At 45.8% G+C, this 7,450-nt stretch overlaps 1 pseudogene; it reads right to left on the reverse strand.

The window, feature by feature from the left end:
- Positions 1–3,625: 3,625 nt before the first annotated feature.
- LOC114206022 (small ribosomal subunit protein eS8 pseudogene) lies at positions 3,626–4,240 on the reverse strand (annotated as a pseudogene).
- Positions 4,241–7,450: the final 3,210 nt, after the last annotated feature.

Here is a 7,450-nt window from a genome sequence, read left to right on the forward strand (position 1 = left end):
TGGGCTTGAGGTTGGTTGAGCATCAGCATAATTCTTCCGGCACTGAAGTCCAGAAATGAAGTGTGGGCACCTACCCAGAGGCCTCACCATTAGCCCAGGTGCTGAGCCTTCTTCCAGAATCCCTCACCACATGTGTCTTCCATTGTGTCTGTACATCGACCTGGATTCCCACCTTGAACTCCAGCCTGGCTTTGGAGAGGCGAGGCGGCATGAGATCTGGGTTATAGAGGGCACAATCAGAGTGCACAGGGTCAGGTATGGGCGTTCTGAGAAGCAGGAGAAGGAGAACCGCAGGGAATCACTGAAATGGTAGCACCTGCACTTGAAATGAAGATAAAACTCAATGTATGCCGTGTGTCAACACAAAACCTCTCCCCAATTCCCACAAATTGGGGGAGTGGGTTGGACTAAGGGAGGGTATATCCTCGTGGTGGGCTGAGGCCTGTCGAGTATGATGGAGACTCAGGCAAGCAAAATGCCTGATCACCTCCAAATTCTAATTTCCCTTCAAAGCCCAACTTGGTTCTTACCCTTTGGTTTCCTCAGATTGCAAGTCCATTTTGGGGAGTAGGGGAAGGGTGATAATTACAAAAGAGAGGAAAAGAAATTAAGGAGATGCAAAAGACAGCAAACAGAGATTTCTCATCAAAGTGTAGGCTCTGAACCTCACTGCTGTGGTGTTTCTCCCAAAACCCATAGTCCCAATCTAATCATGGGGAAAACAGCAGGCTAACCTAAGGTGAGGAACAGTCTACAAAGTGCTTGACCAGTACTCCTCAAAACACTCGAGGTCATGGAGAACAAAGGAAGACTGAGAAACTGCCCCAGATGGGATGAGACCAAAGACACAGGACCCCGAAAGCGGAAAAGGACATTAGTGGAAAAACTGGTGACACACAAAACAAGCCTGCAGTTTAGTCAACATGATGTATAATGTCAATTTCTTAGTTTTGACAAATGTCCCATGGTTCTATAAGATGTTCATATTAGGGGAGACTCAGTGACAGACAATTTAAGTGACTCACTCAAGGTCTACATATCTCGAAAGAGGTGGAGCTAGGACTTGAACTACACCAGTTGGAGTCATATACGCTATGATGCTCTTCTTTTTATTTTTTTCTCTCGTTTTATTTTTATTTGCATTTATTCTGCAGAATTTACTCCTGGGCCATAAGTTTTTGTTTCTTCAGTCTCTTCTGGGATATCTTTTTCTTCTGTGCAACCTCCTCTTCTGGTTTAGGAACAATCTGCTCTTTTTCAGTAAGTATCATCTCAATGTGGCAGGGAGAGCTCATGTATGGGTTAATCCAACCATGAGCCCTGTACGTTCTACGCTGCATCCTGGGGGCTTTGTTCAGCTGGATGTGCTCAATGACCAGAGAATCAACATCTAAACCCTTAAGTTCAGCATTACTCTCTGCATTTTCAAGCACGTGCAGTAAAAATTCAGCACTCTTCTTGGGCCACCGACCCTGTGTCCAGCCCCACTGTTTGGCCTGGGCACACCTACCAACTCCACCATTGTAGCGACGGAATGGCACACACTGCTTCTGTAAAGTGACGTCTTTCAGATACTTGGTGGCTTTTCGGATATGCATACCCTTGATGGCCTGGGCAGTTTCACGTGTGTTCTTAAAGTGAACATGAAGATTTCAACCTCTTGATTTACATGATTTTGTAGGGTTTTCTGGGTCAAGCGAATAGTGAGCCATTTTCAGAGGTCACCTCAGGCCGCTTAGGGGAAAAGGAAGAGCCACTACGATGCTCTTCTGTCCCTCAAAGGGCCATCAACTTCTCCAAGGATCTGAGCTCCTTCTATGTCCCAGGCTCTCAGCGAGGCCCTAGGGATACAACAAGAAGCAAAACAGACTGGTATTTTAGTTAAGTATACAGTCTTTGTTTCATTTAATCCCCGTAACAATTCTGGAAGATGAGCAGAAATGCTATTTTGACTCCCATGTTGCAAAAAAGAAGAGTGAGACTCAGAGAAGTTAAGTAACTTGCCTGAGGCTAATAATGAGGAAGTGGGTGGGGCTAGTTAGTGATGGGGAAGTGGGTGGGGCTAGTGATGGGGAAGTGGGTAGGCCAGGGCCCCTTGGCTTCCAGCTCCCTGCACTTACCCATCTTCCAGTCTGACTGATTACTAACATGTTCCGCTCATGTCTACTGAGCACAGGCCCGCTTTATCTTTAAGCCTCACGAAGAGAGTTCTGAGCAGGACTTGGCCCTGGAGAAGAAGCTGCCCACGAATGAGTGGAAATCTGACTTGCCTCTGGAGACTGGCTATTGAGAGCTGCAATGGGAGTCTCCTCAGAGATCGAGGTCCTGATGCACTGAAATGCATTCCTGGTGGGACCCTTACATCCCTCTGGTCTGCAGAGATGGCCACAAGCCTGCTTCCTGAATCATGGTCCTTGAAAGCCTTCCCCACCCAAACAAATGAGACACTGTACCCCAATGCTGAGGGTGCTCCCCTCAGCATTTTTAAAGTCTTGTTTGGCAGAGTCAGTATCAATTTCCAGAGATAAATGAGCTGATGGTCATGTAATGATCATTCAACTACCTGATTAACACCCACGGCCAATGTCAGAAAATCAAGGTAAGTGTGGAACGTGGGTCAGGGAGTTCTCATACAAGGGGGTCTGAATTATTCCACTTGGTTATTAACCATACAGTTGTAAGTGCTCCCTGTCACTCTTAGAATCCAAAAACTAATTAATAGTATAATATGAAAAAATTTATAGTACTTCCACTGTAATTACCTTTGCCTATTTGTGAATGAAGTATGTTTTTTACTCATCCTTGCAACCAGTCAGGGCTTAGATGAATGAATGCCATTCATCCAGTCATCCACTCAAAAACATTTGCTAAGCACCTATTCTGTGCTAGGAACTGAAATGTGTAGAAAGTCAGGGCAATTAAGGAAGTTCCTGCCCTCAAGGAGTTTATGTGTAGAAGAGTTCCCGGACCTGTAGAAAGAAAAGTGTGATACAGAAGAATGAGGGCAATAATTATTGTGTTCCCCCACCCTGGGACAGGGGGCCTCAAAAGAGAAACAAAATAGATTGGCTTTGGGAGATCAGGAAGGGTTTCATAGAGAATAAGATGCTTGTGTCAATTTTGAAAGAGTGAGTTTTTTTGAATGGACCAGCGGAGAACATTCCAATGTAACATTATCACTGAGGATAAAAAATAGCAAGTGTTAGAGAAATACAAGAATGACCTATGGATTAAAACATTTGTTCACTAATTGTGGATTCATGGACAGAGGAAACCTGGAGTATACAGCTGTGTGCAGGGAGCAAGCCCGAAGTCCCAGTGAGGAAAAATATGGCAAACACAGAGGAGGAGGCAGAGAATGACATGGCGTATTTCTGGAAACATGAGTCTTGGCTGACTGAGCAGCTAGTGGGCATTCTGTACCATGCTGATGCCAGGCCTGGACTAACACCCAGTTCATGGGGCAAGCCACAGAGGCCCTTGACCTCTTACTCCTGAATGACGCTGAGCCTCTCATCTGCTCTTCCCATTTTCCTTTGACACCCTTCCCACCTTCCTTTCATCACATTTTTTTTTTAACAATAAACGCCTTTTTTACATGACCGAAGATAGAAGAGAGGAAGATTTATTTGCCTTTCTGGACTTTGATTTTCCTCAGATGGAACTCTAGCTCCTTGCCCTCTAGCACATAGCCATCTGCTCAGCCACACTGGCCTGGTCTTGAAGCCAGGCACACCAGAAGCTTGCCGTGCTGGAACCACACCCCCAGAAGACTGCTGATTTGGGCATTCTTTTTTCCTTTCATCATATTTCTTCTGAATTTGCTTTGATCGTTTTGTGTTTAAAATCTCTTCCTCCACAGGAGTCAGCTTGGCCCCCTTCTTGTGGCATAGGGGCAGTGCGTAGCAGGGTTCGTACACTGTGGTTACGGTGTGCTATCAATGAGCGTGACCCAGTTCTTCACCAGGGTCTTGGGGCAGACCAGTTCGTTGTTGGATGCATTGTAGACAACGTCAACAATCCTTGTTTTGTGCATATAACACTTGGAATCCCAGAAGTTCCCCACGTCCAGCCTCGAGGTATGGTACTTCTTATTGCCTCCCCGAATGTGGACTGTGTGTATGCCAAGCTTAGTGTTGGCAGTGAGGCGTCCCAGCCCATACTTCTGCTTCTTGTGGTAAGGATTTCTCTTGCCCCCAGTCTTGAAGCGTCTGTGCCAGTGGTCCTGGGAGATGCCCATCGCTCTCAGCACAGGCTGCAAAGGAGCCTTTCATCACCTTTCAATATCTGACTCCTCCATTTTTTTTCTAATAATTTTTTTCTCAGGAGTGAACACAAAGCACTCACCTCTTCACTGACTTCTCTCTGTCAACCTGAAATTCCTGAGACTGAAACTTGTAGGATGCATCTGCCTCCATGCCAAACACACCCCCCTCCTGCAGACAAAGGGAGGCGAGAAGTCCAGCCACTCTCAGCCGACTCCCCAGGGGGCAACAGGCACCCCATCTCAAGAAGCACTAGAAAAGCCAGATCCCCTCTTCTCCTCCAATATTGCAAACCTGGAGCACTGAATAAGCAACCCTCTATTAGAGAAGAAAAAATCACATTCCTAGTGGCAGTCAGCAGGAGGCAGGGGCTCTTCCAGCTTAATGACTTGCAAATCAAAAGCATGAAAACCAGAATGCACCTTTTGAACCTCTTTCCCATTCAGCCTCGATGTCCTCATAATTTTCTCCCATAGTGTTCCTGTTATTTTTGCTACCAGAGCAATAACCTTCCTTGTGCATTTTTAAAATGTGGGAGAAGGAGCTGTCCAGTGATCTCAAAGCATATGTTTTTGATTCTCATAAGATTATGGATACCAAAGGAATAAAAATGGAAATCACTACTGCCAAGATATGAAAGAAAGTTTGCATAGTAAAATAATTTAAACCTAACATTTGGACCCAATAAGGCAAATGGAACGTTTTTTCCATATTTTTGGAAAATGTGCATTTTCTTCACATTAAGTGGTACCAATAAAAAATAATGATTCTCACTCAGTTTATTTCTATAAATTAGATTGGCTTATAGTTTTCCAGGACATGGTTTTGTATCAAGCTATATGGCAAACACCTGGGCATAAAATACACTCCGCTATTTGCTTCCACGCGGGAGAAACGGGTCACCATTCCTCTCTTCTAAATCTAGAGCAAAGGTCAGTTAAAGCCAGTTAATATGTTTAGTCCTCTCTAGCTGCCGAGAATGAGTGTTACATCAACAACTTGTGGGGGTCCATGAGCAAAGCCGGGAAGTCCCTCCCAGTTCCACCATTTCCCGGTTAGAAACCCAGGGATTCTGCAATCCGTGCTCGTAAGGACATTTGACTCATCCTGGAATCAGATAAAGAAACAGAGAAGACCAAAGAACAAGAAAGGGCTCGAAAATACTCTTAGGTAGAATCCGTGTATGACCGCAGTTATCTAGGGGAAGTCTCTTGGCTGAGAGCACGGACATGTAATGCCAAAGAAACAGTGGGTGGATGGAGACAGGGAGATGGGGAAAGGGGAGAGAGAAAGAAAGAGGGGAGAAAAGATGGCAGAGAGAGAGAAGAGATTAAAGCAAATATTAGGTCTAGAGCTCATGTTGTCTAAAAACAAAAGAGTGTGAAGGCACAAGAAGGTTCTTCCTGCAGGGCCAAAGCTGCTGGAGACCCAAACTCAGGCAGACATGGTGGGCTGAGCACCAAGTCAGAACCAGGAGTGATGCTTCGGAGCCCGTGATGCTTCAAGCTCCACCACTCCTGGAACTTGCTGGATGCAAGCTACGGCCGCTGAGTACCCCCTTTTCTCACGATCGCAAATTCCTTCCTTCCCCATCTCTCAGGCCTGTTGGAAAGCTCAAAGAGAGATGAATGCGAATGAACTGTGATCACTGTAAGATATTCCACACATGGAGTGTGTGCGGTGGAAAGAGTGGAAGGTGGTGAATTATTTATTATTCTTTGGCTCGAGTGTCAGCTGTTTGTAAAGTCTTCATGTCGTCCAGCAGCTGAGGCACTAGCCACTGAGATTTCAATAAAATTGCCTTGAATTCCTAGCCCACAAACGGTAGGAAACCAAGCATCCTTCCCAATATCCCAGAGGATTCGTATGGGGGCTATTTGGTCCTCGTTCCCTCCTGGCTCCAATTTCCCACTCTGGCTGGATTTCCAATCCCTTCTCCAATTTTTATCTCCTGCAGGTGTTGGACTTTTGTTGTTGTTGTTGTTCATCCCTGGGGCCAGCCCAAGTTCTGGCATTTCCCCCACAGTACTACGGACACTAGACCGGGCAGGTAGAGACTTTCACTGAGGACTTGAAGATATAGGGTAGTGTTGTATGTACTACATACAGGGAAGCAAGTGACCTAAAAATTAAATGCCAGGGATTCCTTTGTTAACTGTCCCTGGCTCCTCTGGGCACTGGAAACACCTCGCTGGTCATCTCTGCACAGAGAGCCCAGCCTACCCCCACCCAAAGTGACTTCTCTTTCCCTCTCTCATCTCCCACCAAGCTACCAGCCCCCCAGTTCTGTCACTCTTCTCCCGGCCCCTCTAGTCTGGGTCTGGTGCAGGCTACACATTAGACTCTCCTGGGGGGAGGGGGAGTGTAAAAATAGTGATGCCCAGATCCTACCCCAGGCCAATTACATCAGAGGCTGTGGAGCTGGGGACATGCACACATACTTTTCCAAAGCTCCTAACGTACAAGCAGGGTTGAAAACCACCTCCAGTCTAAGCCATCTAAGCCATGTCCTGGGGCGAGCTCACCTTTTGTACTCAAAAAAGTCATAAAGGTATTTTGCTAAACAAAAGATAATTCTCTCCCTGAGAGAATTGCTGCCAATTTTTTAACTGAACATGATTTTTCCTGCCACAAATATTATCTTAAGAAATCTGCCAGCAATCCACACTTCATTTATCCAGGAGTCAGGCTTTTTCCCCCACATGAGCATTTCTGGATGAGCCCCTTGCTCTCCCCCTCCTGGCTCATTTCCCCAGGTCACAAAATAGCAGGGTGGGCAGAGAAGAAACCAAGGAATCCACACAAAGAGGAACCAGGTTTCACTGTTGAGCAACTTTAGGGCAGGTAGAGATTCAAAACTAAAATGGAAGGCTTACAGTATGTTGGAACCATGTGTAAACATTCTCAACCTTCGCAAGAAAAAAGAAAAGGCAGTCCCGCGGCAGTGTTTTGTTTCAAAAACAAACACAGAGATTGTTTTCTCTGAATGTTTCAGAAAACCGAGATTCTATGGAACAGGTCCATACCTACCCTATCCTTCAGTTCTCCTAACAACCAGGTGAAGGAGGGAAGCAGAGCAGGCGTTATTATACATTTTTCCAGCTGAATGAATTTATACTCAGAGAGGGTAAGTGACTCGCCCAAAGCCACACTCTGCTAGGACACTGCGGAGCTGTTGCTTAAAT

Source organism: Eumetopias jubatus, unplaced genomic scaffold (assembly GCF_037043125.1).
Source record: "Eumetopias jubatus isolate StellerSeaLion01/CBP00866 unplaced genomic scaffold, mEumJub1_p1.0 scaffold_9, whole genome shotgun sequence".
Lineage (NCBI taxonomy): Eukaryota > Metazoa > Chordata > Mammalia > Carnivora > Otariidae > Eumetopias > Eumetopias jubatus.